A 15683-nucleotide genomic window follows, 5' to 3' on the forward strand; every position below is an offset into this window, starting at 1 on the left:
TTGCTGCCCTGCTGTATCTCGCCAGTCAAAAGCAGCCCAACACTTAACTGAATGGGCACAGACAGGTTCACTATTTCTGGTACTCACAACTGTACTCTGGCAATGACTATGTTTGGATCCTGGGTACTGGAAAATTTGGGGGACGCCGTGGGATGTTGGCTTCGAGCTCCACTGAATGCCATTGATGCTGTGTGTGTGTGTGTGTGTGTGTGTGTGTGTGTGTGTGTGTGTGTGTGTGTGTGTGTAATAACCATACCTACACCATACCACTGTCTGCTGCCACCATCTTTCTGTCTCACTGGCTGCATCCTGTGTCTATCCTACACCCCTCCTAACATCCCCAGACCACTATCTCCCGTCTCACCGTCTGCATCCTGTCGCTCTCCTACCAACTCCTAATGCTCTTTGACTTCACTTTTACCCTCACTTATAGATCTTGTTTACTGTCGCTTCCACCAACCGATTCTTTTCACTCCAGAAACCAACACCCGTAGTGGAGGAATTACAAACTATCTCCTTTAAGACAATCAGTACAAGAAGTCAATAGCCACTGTAATCGGATCACACTGTTTAATTATAATATTTTTACCTGTATTTCCAGACGATTTTATTTAGCTTAGGAGACTTTTCGAACCGAAGGGGTTTAATATAGCCTTCATTAACCTCTTCACTATTGAGCTGCTCTCCAAACTTCAATAAAATCGTCTGGAGATAGCCAGAGTAATTCTCTCTCTCTCTCTCTCTCTCTCTCTCTCTCTCTCTCTCTCACGCCTTTCAGTTTAGTTGATGGCCAAGCATAGCCAGAATGGAGGGTTGATTGTAAGCAAGGAAACTCACTCCAACCATATAAGACTTATCAAATTTTATACAACCACGACTTCGTACCTGACATGTAGGGTGAGACTAATTCCTACCTCAAAACTCACTGATTTTATACATGGCTTAGTGCTTGTGCGGAAATGGCCCAGTTACCTCAGATGAAAACAAAGCGACTAGAGTAATTCTGCATATTACCCCTGAACCTCTTCGCTACATCTAACGATCATGCAAAACCAATTACCGATTAGCTTAACAACAACATCTGGGTTCTGACAAGGTTTCATGATGACGTAAGGAAAAAGCCAACCGCAAACGTACCCAAACATTTCCCAAGAAACCTGTCGCAATAAAAAAAAAAATATAAATAAATAAAAAAAAAGCCTCAAGTGACAGGTGAAGGGCAAGGCGATAGAGTTTCATGATACGAAGCAACACTTGAGTCACGCCACTTCTAATTCTCACACGCAATTAATGTGATAACCATTCAGATTATAACCCAAGGAAAATGCAGTTGAACCTTCAGTGCCATCGCTCTCCTCTTAGGGCACATGAACTCTTTTTGGAGCAGCAAGAAGAGTAAGAGGGAAAGGAGAGAGAGAAAAAAAAGGATGTAACTGTATTGAGTTAATATAGATACAACAGGCGATTCTTCGAAAGTAAAATTGCACGTTAAGAACAATAAAAAATCGAAGCCACAACATCAAGCATAAAAACCAGTGGCATCTACAGCAAGGAGAAAAAAAAGTCACCACACTGAAGACAGATAACCGTATGATAAACCTCCAAGTCATTATTACCCAAGGTAAATGCAGTTAGCCCACAAGCACGATGTCTTATTCTGGTCTTGCTAGGGTGAGAATATTTGTTTTTTTTCGGGGTAAAAGACTTCCCACAGATTTAATATTGAGGCGATTTCCACTACCCCCTTCAAGACCACGCCAAGCTCATATTTACTACCGTCCAGTGAATTTATTAAGTTTGTCCTCCACTGAACTGAAAGGGTTAATGGAAAGCAGATAAACCAGACACTATAAAAAGAAGGAAAAGTTCAAATTTAGTCTTATCCATGAAAGCAACTCCGACATGCTTCACTGCACTCTGCCGGGGGAAGAAGGAAGAGAGGGAGAGGAGAGGAGAGGAGAGGAGGAGAGGGAGAGAAGTGGGGAAAGAAGAAGTGACGAGAGGAGAGGGAGGGAGAGGGAGAAGGGTGAGGGAAAGGGACAACAGTGGTGGACAGGAAGAGGCGAGGGAAAGGGGAGGTGGACGGAAGAAGGGAAAGGGAAGAGGGAGGAGGGAAGAAAGAGGGATAGGGAGGAGATGAGTGGGAAAGGGGATGAAGGGGGTGAGAAGGAAAAGGTAAGCGAGACCTGGGAAGAAAGATGGGTGAGGAGGGAGCAATGAATGGGAGTGGGTACAGCAGAAAGGGACGAAAAGGGAGATGGGGAGGAATAGGAGGGTACAGGATGAGTGGAAGAAGAGGGATAGGTGAGGAGAGGCGAGGCGAGGGAGAAGGGGGATGGAAGGAGGAGCGGGAGGGAGAAGGGGGATGGGAAGGAGAGGAGGAAGGGAGCAAGCCACTGCGCAGAAATACTTGTTGTGCAGGTGAGGCGAAGCGAAGTGAAGCAACACACACGAGGGCAAGAACCTTATGATGAAAAAAAAATTAACCCACCCCCTCACACCAGCCATCCAAATACTGCTGTTGTCGCTGTGGTCCCAAGTTCATCTGATACATGAACCCGGTGAACTGCAAGCTTAATCTGTCCTGCAGCCCACCACCTTTTGCGGGGGACAGGGAAGTAGCTGAGGGCCGCTTGTTTAACCAGGCAGTGATGCCACGTGGTTATATCGGTGCCACAACGTGAAGGCGTCCCTCTCCAGCACAAGACCACCAAATAAACACGACATATCACGACTTGCATAAAAGAGCAAGGAAAAAAAGCTACGAAATAATTAGCACACAAAACTAACACATAAAGACAACAGTAATAACATAGCGAGTATTGGAGGTAACTAACAGATGGAACGAGGAAAATAACGGCCAGTCCCAAAATTTCCTTGCTAAGTGTAGGAGACCGAGGCTAGGTTGTCCCAATATTCATAGAAACTATCCTTCACTATCCCACGACCACTCGTAATATATATATATATATATATATATATATATATATATATATATATATATATATATATGGTATAAAAACTAACACGGCAATCAAACCTATCCATAGAAATACCAATGTCCTTAATTTTCCCTTCTGTTACGTGTAGTGGGGGGAGGCCAGGCTTTAAGATTCATATAAACTATCCACACACACCCGCGGAATTTCCTGGTATCAAACAATCATGATATACGAGAACTATCATTACAGAAGAACAAGGGAGATAACAGCCACTATTGTATTTCCCCCTGTCAAGTGTAGCCAGGTGTAGGGGGGAGAGGCTAGGCTGGTTACACTTCCTAGATCCCTAAAACCACCAGATATATAAATGAAAGGAAAAAAAAAAAACTACCATATTTCCCTTAGAGAGGAATAGGAGGTGAGTTAGATAATGTGCAATTAACCCTTTCAATACGATGACATTTTGGGAGGGAGGGGAATTGGGGGAGGCTGGAGAGATGGGAGGATGGGGTGGAGTTGTATGAGTGAAGGAGGGGGGGGGGTGAGTTGGAATAAAGATAGCCTGGTGGAGGACAGAATGACCTGGAGGGAATTCGTCTATGGCCACATCTTCCGGGATACATGGATGGACAGGTAGATAAATAGACAGACCAACAGGTACATGGAGAGAGAGAGAGAGAGAGAGAGAGAGAGAGAGAGAGAGAGAGAGAGAGAGAGAATCACCAAAGGATCACATACACCTTAAGAGGACACCAGTCGTGATCACATACAACTCAAGAGGACACCAGTCGTAATAAGCAGATAAACAACGCGGATGCAATGACCCGTGATAAGCAAGCAGGATATATAACTGATAACAAGAATAAACAGGGCACTGATAACAAGCCTGATAAGCAAAAAGATACCGACGCATGAGGTGTGTCCCGTTATCTTCGTGGTGACCTAATCAATTATTTTTTTTTATTACATCTACAGTCTTTACTGCAGTTTATTCAGCTGACGAAGGACCCTCATACCCCGATAAGTCCTGATAAAAGATAAGGATTAATTACGTGTTTAGTTTTACTGTCTGTACCTGTTACTTCTTGGCAATAAAACAAGTTACAATTTATTATTTTGTTTTGGTTCTTGCTTTTTTTTCATCTGAGGGAAATGGACATCTGTTAGGAATGAGTACTCTTGGGTCCGTATTCTCGTCGGTCAAGGAAGCTCCCTAACACCCTTTCCTAAGCGATTTAATTTGCTTAATAGACCTTACTCTCCTATTCCGTCTCATATAAAGCCTTCTAACATCTTCATACTCTGCATAAACAACGTACAAAAAAATGTTAACCAGCCATATCCAAAAATAAATCGCCAAAGAAGAGATGTTAGGAAGCCTCCTTACCCAACTAGACTACGAGCCTTGGTTACTAGCCAAATCAGATTTTTTTTTTTTTTTTTTTTTTTTTTTTTTTTTTTTGGTGAACAGAAGGAAAAACAAATTAAAAAGAATCCAAATACCATATTACAAGCGTCCTCTATTATAAACTGAAAAATTGTAGTTTGGGGGAGACTAATCTGAATACACCTGGACATCAATCGAGATGAAAGGGCTACAAGTATTTGTCAGGTTAGAGAAAAGGCACTATAGTCTTCGATAACTCCTTCACTACTTTGAGGCACTCTATTCCTTTCACTATAATCTGGCCTAAAATTGCCATATTTCAACCTTTAATGCTGAGTTATAGCTATAGGTTAACACTACAATACGATGCTAGTCACAAGGAGTGCTATGGAAAGATGTAGAGGGGGAGGGAGGAAGAGATGGTGAAAGAAAGGGGAGGAAAGGAGGAAGAACGGGAGGGGGAAGGAGGCAGGGAGGAAGAAATGGAGGGGAAAGAAGGCAGAGAGGAAGAAGAGGGGAGGGAGGAAAAGGTGGCCGCGCAAGAAGTGAGATTCTGCCATCGAACTTTCGGAGATAAACTGCAAAAGGACGAAAATACAACAACAAGCTAAGTAGTTTATTTTCATTTTGCTACCACATTATTTCCATTTCATTCAGTTTAGTGGAGATCTTAACAATTATAGGGAATAAATAATGCCTTCATTAACTCACTACGACGTGGTTTTCCTACAAACACACACAATCCGGTGGTAAAAGAAATGTAATATAAATGGCATCGTAGTGAGTGTTTAGGACACAAATCAAAATAAGCATAAATAACTGACGCATCCCTATTTAGCACCACGCTTATCTGTATTAGCTTGTTTGTTCCTCCTTGGCAACGGGGTCTTGGAAGGGTCTGCAGCACCCTTCCCTTAGCGATTTATTTTGTATGTTCAGTCTGAGATCTCTTTCACCTTTCAATCTCCATATTTTCTTGTACCCCTCTTACACTAAGGGTTAATTAGTCACATGGAGAATTAAACAAAAAACGTCACATTACTGAAGGAGTTAACGAGTCACATGCAGACATAAACTAGAGATGCCACACTGTCACATTCAAGGGGTTAACACGCCACAGAAACAATACGTCACATTACAGAACGGGTTGAGTAACATACAAAAATAAACAATAGATATCACATTGCAGAAGCGGTTGAAAAGACACATTCAGAAATAAAAGACGTCACATTACAGAGAAGGTTAACGAGTCACATGCAGAAATAATGTCAAGTACAGAAATAAACAAAAGACGTACTGTAATATCAGAGAGGGTTAACAAGTCACATGCAGAAATAATGTCATGTACAGAAATAAACAAAAGACGTCAGTGTAAAAAGAGGGTCAACGAGTCACACGCCTAAACAAACCAAGACGTCCCATGCAAAAATAACACTGGTAAGGACGAGGTGGCAAGGAGGCTCCCACGCTGACGAGACTACCGCCACAAACCCTAAGGTCATCAACATTCCAGACGACTTAATGGAGGACGTAAGCACCTAACAACGAGAAGCCTTCTCCGGGACTGAGTAAAGGTCGTATTGGCCTTTGCAAAACACGAAACACCCCCTACTGTAAGATATAAACCTCTTCTAAACACAATAAATGCTCTACAGGAAAAAACTGACCTTGCGGGTAAAGGAAAACCGTATACATTAGAAGACATGTACTGACCTTGCAAGACGGGAGGGGACTATTACTTCTACATAATGCAGCTAGTACGAACACCTGGTAACTACTTAACAATCTTCACAGGACGAAAATGGACCCTATAGGAAAAGATGCTGACCCCATATATGACCTATGCTGAATACGAAACAAGCCCTATGACGCACGAGAGGATTCTTGTTAAACATTAGACAGACCTACGCAACTAGATAGGACCCAAGGTAAACACGTGACCTTTTTTACAGGAAGAAACAAATGCCCAAGGAAAAGTTGAGTATTTTATATGATTCCTGCTAAAAAAGCAAACGTTATGTATATACACAAAAACACAAGACCTTACCTAATACCAGACAGGCCACAGAGGACCATTGGTAAACATCTGACAGGCACCACATGACACAAGACGCCAAATAATCAGTGATGGATGCGAGACACGTCCTACACAAGACACAGAATCCTTCATAAACATGAGATGGACCCTAATGTAAGAGATAATATCCTTGCCAAGTAACAGGGATGCTAAAAAACAAAAAACAAAAAAAAAATAAAAAAAAAAACTATAAGAGGAGGAAACTGATCTATATAATCCTTCAGAAAACGAACTAAATCCTATACAGCCAGACAGAACCCTACACAACAAAACAACCTTTGCGCAACAGGACGAGCCATATAAGCCGCGACAGGGCTCTTGCAAAATACCAGACATGCTATAGAGGTCGACACTGACGTCATTTGAAAAGGAGACTATCCTATTGGTTCCAAACACGTAACAAACCGCATACACCCACAGAGAACCATTGCACAACACTAAACAAGCCGATAAGATGAGACGGGGACCCTACGGAACGGGAGACAATATGTTCAGGGCGAAAGAGACCCTATGTGAAGAAGGGCTGCCCTACACAACCCCTGCTACATACAAAACAAACCCTATACAAGCAGAAATATACCCTACACAGCCACACACAGCCCTTGCACAAGAGGAGACAAGCCGGATAAGCAAGACGGAGCCCTCGCAACCAGCTTGCCCCCAAGGGTTAGTGAACTCGTGATGACATTGCGGAGTCAAGGTCGCCCCCCTCCACACACACACACACACACACACACACACACACACACACACACACACACACACTCTCTCTCTCTCTCTCTCTCTCTCCCTGCATCAAAACATCCCTAAAGGCGCACCACCACACCACCAGCAGCACCATCCCCCACCACCCGTACCCCGTCCCACAGTCCCCCCAACGACCAGGCCCCATCCCTCCCAAGGTCGCTGCTATTGCCCTATTGTTTATTTTCACACACCCAGCTCGCACATACGGTGACACGGCAACTCCCACATGGCAACTTTTAACGCTTTGTTGTCAAGGAATCATTTATTTTATTTTCTCTGGGGGGGGGGGAGATCAACTATCTTCCCACTTCTGTCCGAAGCTCAGTGAAAACCTGCGAAATCTAACTAAAGCCTTTGCTGGGTACGTGAGTGTCTCGTAATCACTCGACTTTTCCCGCGATGTTTTTAAATTTCAACCAAGCTTAATAGAGACATACCATTTTTATCCTACGTCTGGACAACCAGATCATTTGCTCAGTTGAAGAAGACCCGTGCCTGACAAAGTGTTCACCTCTTCAGCCCAAGGAAGAATTCTTTAACTTCTAATCTGACTCAATTTTAAAAAGACCTCGAGTTGTATTCTCGTAGGTTAAGGAAGCTCCCTAACACGACTTCCTGGCCGATTTATTTTGCTTATTACACCTTGACGTCCTTTTCTGAGTTAATTAAATCATTCCCATACCCCTATACTCTGCATATATAACGTAGAAAACGGTAATAGCCAACCGTATTAAAAAATAAGTCGGTAAGGAAGAGGTGTTACGGAGAATGAAGAGCCTTAGATTCAACCTTTGTTAACCCGTCAGGACGCTCAGGTGAATAAAATGCAAGGTAAGTCCTCGGGCTGAAGAGGCTAATTCTTGCAAAGTGTAGGGATCCGGGGCTAGGCTACAATAGATGAGAATATATAAGGGGTAGATGACCAGCCTAAGTCCTTTGTGGTATTGCTCTCTCTCTCTCTCTCTCTCTCTCTCTCTTCACACGACTCTGAAAATAACATCTAATTGGTTTAACTTTCACAACATACATTAGTCTCCCTCACAATGCCTTGGGGTGCAAAGATAATTCTCTCTCTCTCTCTCTCTCCATTCTTCCATCCCCTCATCACTCCCACACTAACTACATTCCTCATCCTCACTCCCCCCCTTCCCCTCTTCATAGCATCATTCTCCTCCCCACCCTCACCTCCATCTCCTTCCTTTATCTAACCTCTTCACAGCATCTCTCCTTCCCCTCCCCACCCTCATCCCATTCCCCTCTCCACCCTCATCCCACTCCCCTCTCCACCCCATCTCCTCATCATCAACCCCTCTTCGCAATACATATCACCTCCTCTCCTCACAGCTCCAACCTCACCTTCTTCCCTCACAACGCCATGCTCACCCCCTCTCCTCTAAACCTCACATTCTTTCCTCACAACCTCACTCTCACCTAGACTTCTTTGCCTCCCGTCATCCTTCACCTCGCGTCGTCTTTCAACTACTCTCACCTCCTCTCCTCAGTACCCCAGACCCACTTTCAATTCGCATCATTTTCACCTCCACTTTCATCAACCCCATCTTCATCACACTAACCGCTTGCTCAGTTCAACCTTCTTCCATTTCACCTTTGTTCTCCTCAAACCCTACCCTCTTCAACACATCTGTTTTTCATTATCCTCAGTCTTTCTCACTTTCACCTCTCTCCAGCATCCCTCCCCTTCTCACCTCTCCTCCCTCGCTCTCCTAACATCAATACTCCTCACTCTCCTCATACCCAGTCTCTCCTCCACACTCTCCACAGTTTTATCACACCCACTTGTTCTTCAGTCTCTTCCATCTCCCTCACTTTCACCTCTCTCCAACATCCCTCCCCCCTAACTTCTCCTCCCTCACACTCTCCTAACCTCAAACACTCCTCACTCCACTCTCCTCGTCCCCAGTCTCTCCTCCACACACTCTCCACATTTTTTCGAGTGCTCATTAACCTTTCCTGTGAGGTCAGAGGCATCAATCACTAATTCTACATAAAATATCGACGCATTAACTATAAATACAACAAATTCTAGCCTGATGTACTTGTACGGTTGGTCAATATTTTTTTTTTTACACGTCTTTGGGTCCGATTTTAAAAGGCGGTATTACCAGTGGATTATTATTGATCAGGTCTGAGATTAACACATATATGATTAATTTTTTGCCATAACTGGGATGTTCTCTCGCAGGAAGACCTAAAGGCATGGGAATATTATGCAATCTCCTTCCCTCGTCTTTCCTGCATAAACAATTCACCGTTACGATAGGAAATTGACCTTTGTGAGCAAGAGTCAAATTAAACGCAATGAATCAGGGGACTCTCTCTCTCTCTCTCTCTCTGCAATCCCCTGACGATTTTTTTCAGCTTATGATAATTTTTTTTCGGCACATGGGTGTAGATATAGCCTTCAACAAGTCCTTTATTGAAGTACGTTGCCTATAACCTGCCAAAGATCTCTAACCCCTTTCAGCTCAGTTGATGACAAAGCGAAACCATTTTAGACGGTTGATTTGACTAGTGACCAAGGAGACTCATTCCTGCCTCATAACTAAGGCTAAATTTCAGGCAACCACGGCTTTAGTATTCAAGATGTGACCCATTTTTGACAAGTGAAATCAAACGCACTAAGGTAAAATTCTCTCTCTCTCTCTCCTGGTGGTATGCTGATAAACTGAAAAGGTGTCATCGTACTAAAGGAATAAAGGAAATACAGACTGCATGTAAATATATGGTGACAAATCCTTACTTCTGGCCTATGATATTAAAAGTTTAAATATTTTCTTGCACTTTTTTGTCGTACATCTGGTATATATGTTTTATGATGGATGTGTTAATTAAAATGGTGTGTGTGTGTGTGTGTGTGTGTGTGTGTGTGTGTGTGTGTGTGTGTGTGTGTGTGTGGCAGAGAGAGAGAGAGAGATCACACACACATACACACTAACCTTTGACCTTTCTAAGAAGTGCTACGTTTGGAGGTTCCTCGGGGCGGGTCCGACTTGGCACTGAGCACTATCGTAAACAAAACAATAAACAGGAGAAAAACAACAACACAACATTCAAGGGTACAACGAGAAAGAGAGAGAGAGAGAGAGAGAGAGAGGTAACACTAACGTAAACAAAACAATAAACAAGAGAAAAACAACAACACAACATTCAAGGGTACAACAACCATAGAGAGAGAGAGAGAGAGAGAGAGAAAGAGAGAGAGAGAGGTAACACTAACGTAAACAAAACAATAAACAAGAGAAAAACAACAACACAACATTCAAGGGTACAACAACCATAGAGAGAGAGAGAGAGAGAGAGAGAGAGAGGTAACACTAACGTAAACAAAACAATAAACAAGAGAAAAACAACAACACAACATTCAAGGGTACAACAACCAGAGAGAGAGAGAGAGAGAGAGAGAGAGAGAGTCCTTATAATCGGAGGAGGTTCATCAATCCCTATACTCGGTTCATTTCTACGTGAGAGATCCTTAACACTTCTCGGCTCAGGTGATGGCCAGGTGTAGTCAGACTGGATAAACTTTGACTAGTAACCAAGGAGATTCATTTCCACCAATTTCACAGTATAGTGCCCTAGTTCCGTCAGATGAAAGAAGAAGAAAGACTAAACCTATCCCTTTTTTTTAACATTCAGTAAAGGAGTTCTCTGTTTTTTATTAAATAAAGTAAGTATTCTCCAGCTTACAGATATCACGTAAGTACTAAGTTGAATTAAATCACGTTAAAAAAAAGTAAAATCAAATTATATATTATGCATATTACGTAAATTATTAAGATTAAATTATGTACGTAGACGGAATATAGAAGGCGCTAAGACGCGAAGGCAGACACATCATCAAATATACACTGAAACGTCTTGAGCTGAAACCTATGACACAACTAAGATATTAAAAATAAACAATGCAAAATGATTACCGGATAAACTACACGTACCCATAATACTAACACAACCTTGCGACCGATACAGCAAACATTATGAACAAAAACAAAAACAAAACAGTATATTACGTTTCATTCCAATCCCCCCACCCCCTCCATTACACGGCGTGGGTACAGCCATGACTCAGCACCCACGTCGCACCCAAAGTCGTACTGTCCTGGGGTCGTATTGATTTATCTTCATAATCCTCCTTAACACGTGGTTTGTAGTAAAAATCATCTGGAGGTACCAATATTACTGAAAATGTAACTGAGCTGAAAGAATTGGAAATATAAATCAATAATGTACATACATTATATACATATATATTATATATACTGTACATATGTATTGTATATAAACATATATATATTACATACATATATATGTATACATATATGTACATATACACATAATTTATAAAACGCAAAACAAAAATAAATGTAAAACGATAAAGTACCCTGTAAGCCATTTCCAACCAACATCCTCCCACAGTAACAAAAATAGTCTCGAGGCAGTAAAAAAATGTCACGATTATATATGGAGGTTTGGAGGGTGAAGTGCTTGAAAGGGTACAGCAGGGAAGAAAGGTTGCTGGTTCCTTGAAAGCAGTGATAAGAAACAGGGAAGTGAGCATGGAAGTGAAAAAGTTACTACATGACAGTATTGTGATACCAACTCTAACGTACGGAAGTGAAGCTTGGACATTGTTGGAAGGACACAAGTCAAGAGTGAGAGCAGTGGAAATGAGTTATTTAAGTGGGGCCTGTGGAGTCACGTGGAGAGACAGGCTGACGAATGAGGATATAAAGGAGCGTTGTGGTGTGGATGTGGATGTGATAGGAAGCGTTATGAGGAACACACTGAGGTGGTTTGGCCATGTGGAGAGGATGGAGGGTGAAAGACTGACGAAGAGAGTGTATATGAGTGAGGTGGAGGGGGGAAGAGGGAGGGGGTGGCCGTGGATGAGATGGAGGGATGGGGTGGAGAGGTATATGAGAGAGGGGGGTGAGTTGGGAGCAGGGCAGTGAAATGGCGGGGGACAGGGCGACTTGGAGGCAATTTGTTTGTGGCCACCCCAAACGGGATTGAGGCGTCTGGCAATAGATAGATAGATTATATAGCTAAAAAATAAAAAAGTATACTGTCTCCAAATCATCACCGCCTTATTACAAAGAAAAAAAAAAAAGTATACATGTCTCCTCGATATCAACACCCCCTGACCAAAAAAAAAAAAAAAAAAAAAAAAAAAGGTCTTCCAATCACCAGAAAGAAAAACCACCTCCAATACCACAACATTAAAAAAAAAATGTTACGTCTCCTCCAAATCACCATCACCTGACTGCAAAATATAAAAAAAGATAGTCTCCAAATCACCGCCACCTCCGCCTAAAAAAAAAAAAAAAAAAAAAAAAAAAAAAAAAAAAAAATACATTACATCTTTTTCAACTCACCAGCTCCTTATTCTTTCAACTCACCAATCCCTCATTAAAAAAAATAAATTAAAAAGTACACTAAGTCTCCTCCAGATCATTACAACCCGATAACACACACACACACACACACACACACACACACACACACACACACACACACAAAGTATACTACGTTTCTTTCCAATCTCCACCCCCTCCCACACTCCACTGCACCACGTGGGTACAGGAGTGACTCAGCACCTAGTCGTACCCACTCGTAGCTTCCAAGGGTCGTATTCTCATGAGTCGTATTTTCCAGAGGTCGTATTCTCATCACAGTCGTATCTTCCAAGGGTCGTATTCTCATCACAGTCGTGTTTTCCAAGGGCCGTATTCTCACCACAGTCGTATCTTCCAGGGGGTCGTATTATCAGTCGTATCTTCCACGGGGTCGTATTATCATCAAGGTCGTGTCTTCCATGGGTCGTATTCCCATCACAGTCGTATCTTCCAGGGGTCGTATACTCATCACCAGGCGATTTATTCAGCCAAGGAGACGGTGAAAAACCCTTCGTTGTCCTGCTTAAGAGGCGATTTTTCCTATTTTCCTTGAGATGAGAGAGAGAGAGAGAGAGAGAGAGAGAGACTGTGCAAATTGAGTGACTAAAACCACACCACAAGACTAAGGGAAAAAAAGAGGCAATGTATAAATGAAATAAGTATGACAGAACACATAACTAACAAGACAATAAATAAATAAATAAAATACAGCCCCATGTGCAAACCGAATGACTAACAGAGCATAAAACACGGCTAAGTAAATAATAATAATAATAATAAAAGGAACAACACAATACTATAAGAGTTCTGGTGAGCCTCCTAGGTCTACAAGGCCATGAACCCAAGAGCTCTTGTATACCCAACACGCGACCACCATCACACGTGTGCCTGGGTTATCGTGTGTGTGTGTGTGTGTGTGTGTGTGTGTGTGTGTGTGTGTGTGTGTGTGTGTGTGTGAGAGAGAGAGAGAGAGAGAGAGAGAGAGAGAGAGAGAGAGAGAGAGGGGGGGATTGTAGCTTCGTACCTCTCTCTCAACATCCTGCCACCCCACTGTTTCTCATCAATCTGCCATCCCCCTCCTCTTACACCCCTGCCTACCAATCTCTCTCCCTCTCTCTCTCTCTCTCTCACACACACACACACAAACAAAGCGAGGACTTAGCCAGTCAGATGAGAAGAGCGCACGGCAACCGAAGCACCAGAATACCAGACACACCCCACTCTCACTCTCTCCATTTATCTCTTCCTTCCACATCAAGTTTGAAGAACGATGGTTGGGTAGATAGACAGAAGTGTCAGAGGTGAGGGAGGATAAGGATGTATTACATAACCATCAGCCCAATCCCTTGCACACACACACACACACACACACACACACACACACACACACACACACACACACACACACACACACACACACACACACACACACACACACACACACCACTCTACTCTTACACACAAGTTTTCGATAATCACCCCTGTAGTGGAACGTATCATCCTATTTCTTTTACTACTAGACCATCTGACTCGATTAGATCATTTACAACGAAAGGATGAAACGATACAATAATGTGGAGCTACCAGAAACTGACTTTTTTTTTTTTTTTTTTTTTTTAATTCGTGCACTGCGTGTCTCTTATGGAGCCACAAGCGCTTACCGATCCGACAGCATCGTTAAGCGTCTGCTCCTGCCGAGGGCAATATGGTTTCACCCCCTATTTTAACTCTTAAATGGTTATCATGTATGTCTGCATATACTAAACTTGACATGGACCTGATCTGATATACCGGGCATGCCCATGAGAAATTTCAGCTCATTCCACCCACGGTATGGCCTGTAGAGAGTTCCCAATGTCTGGTGAAAAATCGGGCACAAAAGTGGCTATGGTTTGCGCGCATCTGACCTACCACAACTATAATTTACACCACCGTTGTCAGCTCGTCGTTCCGCGTCTTTTGATTTATGGCACGTCGACATCAAATTCGAGGGGGTCAAATGTGAAGACACAGACAGACACAGACAACGCATAATCGCATAGTACCGGTATAAAAGATATTCACAAACTAAAACCATTTCTTGCTTGCAGAGTGTACCCCATCTTCATCCACCGCGACTCTGGTCACTCCTGTATTTTTCTTTTTCTTTGTTTTACGTCAACAGGATTCAGATATCAATTCCCACTAGTTTTTACACCTACGAGCGACAATGATTTTACTCGTTTACATCTCTCGTAGTAAAAGAGGTTACAAGGTATAACAACAGGGTGCACCAAAAATCTATCATCGTCATCCATCGCCACACTGTCATTGTCAAGGTCTCTCCGTGTGGTCACTGCACTTGGCCTCGTCTGTCAGGATTCACGAAGAGACTTAAGATCGATGCCCGGCTCTGTGTGTGTGTGTGTGTGTGTGTGTGTGTGTGTGTGTGTGTGTGTGTGTGTGAGAGAGAGAGAGAGAGAAACTGGTGCACTACTTTTCCAGGTCTACTCCTTCCTGCTTAGAAAAGAATAAGTTACATTCAAGGGGCACATCACCATACCTTACTTTGCACTACAGGAAAGACAGGGACGGAGAAGTACAGAACCTTTCCATATCCCCCATTCTTCCTGCTTATCATTATCTTAGTTACGAGAGAAAATCATCGTGTGTCTTGCGAATCGAGTAGTATTCTTGTTAGCTTAGGAGGGTCTTTAACACTTTTCTTTTTTTTGTGTATGCATATTGTACGCTGAGCAAGTCACTACGAGGACGCATTTTTTTTTGTTTTCAATATTATTCAACTAAGATTTTTCCAACAGGGAAGCTAATTTTACAGCTGCCTCAGAAAACCTCTTCAATACGAGGCCTTCATTACTTCATTCATTCCCTATCCACCGTCATCATCATCATCATTACTACCACCACCACCATCATCATCATCGTCATAATCACCACCACCACCATCATCATCGTCATGATCACCACCACCACCACCACCACCACCACCACCACCAAAGTCATAATCACCACCACCACCACCATCATCATTCAGACCTCTTTTCCCATCTAAAAGAGCAAACAAAAACTTGACAAGAAAAACTAACTAACCTTTGGGAATAAAATCATGTAAA

General features: G+C 42.7%; 1 protein-coding gene across 3 annotated transcripts in view; it reads right to left on the reverse strand.

The window, feature by feature from the left end:
* LOC145408233 (CCAAT/enhancer-binding protein gamma-like) overlaps positions 1-15683 on the reverse strand; it is a 44653-nt gene that overhangs the window by 10942 nt on the left and 18028 nt on the right. Inside the window, exon 1 of one of the 3 annotated variants that reach the window (XM_080278993.1) lies at positions 12782-12912. The exons of the other annotated variants lie outside the window; for them this stretch is intronic. The gene's annotated coding sequence lies outside the window, so the exon portion shown is untranslated. Of the gene's footprint in view, positions 1-12781; positions 12913-15683 lie in introns of those variants that run through there. 3 annotated transcript variants of the gene reach the window in all.

This window comes from Coenobita brevimanus, chromosome 76 (genome assembly GCF_032717465.1).
Source record: "Coenobita brevimanus isolate Jiangsu-jjx chromosome 76, ASM3271746v2, whole genome shotgun sequence".
NCBI lineage: Eukaryota > Metazoa > Arthropoda > Malacostraca > Decapoda > Coenobitidae > Coenobita > Coenobita brevimanus.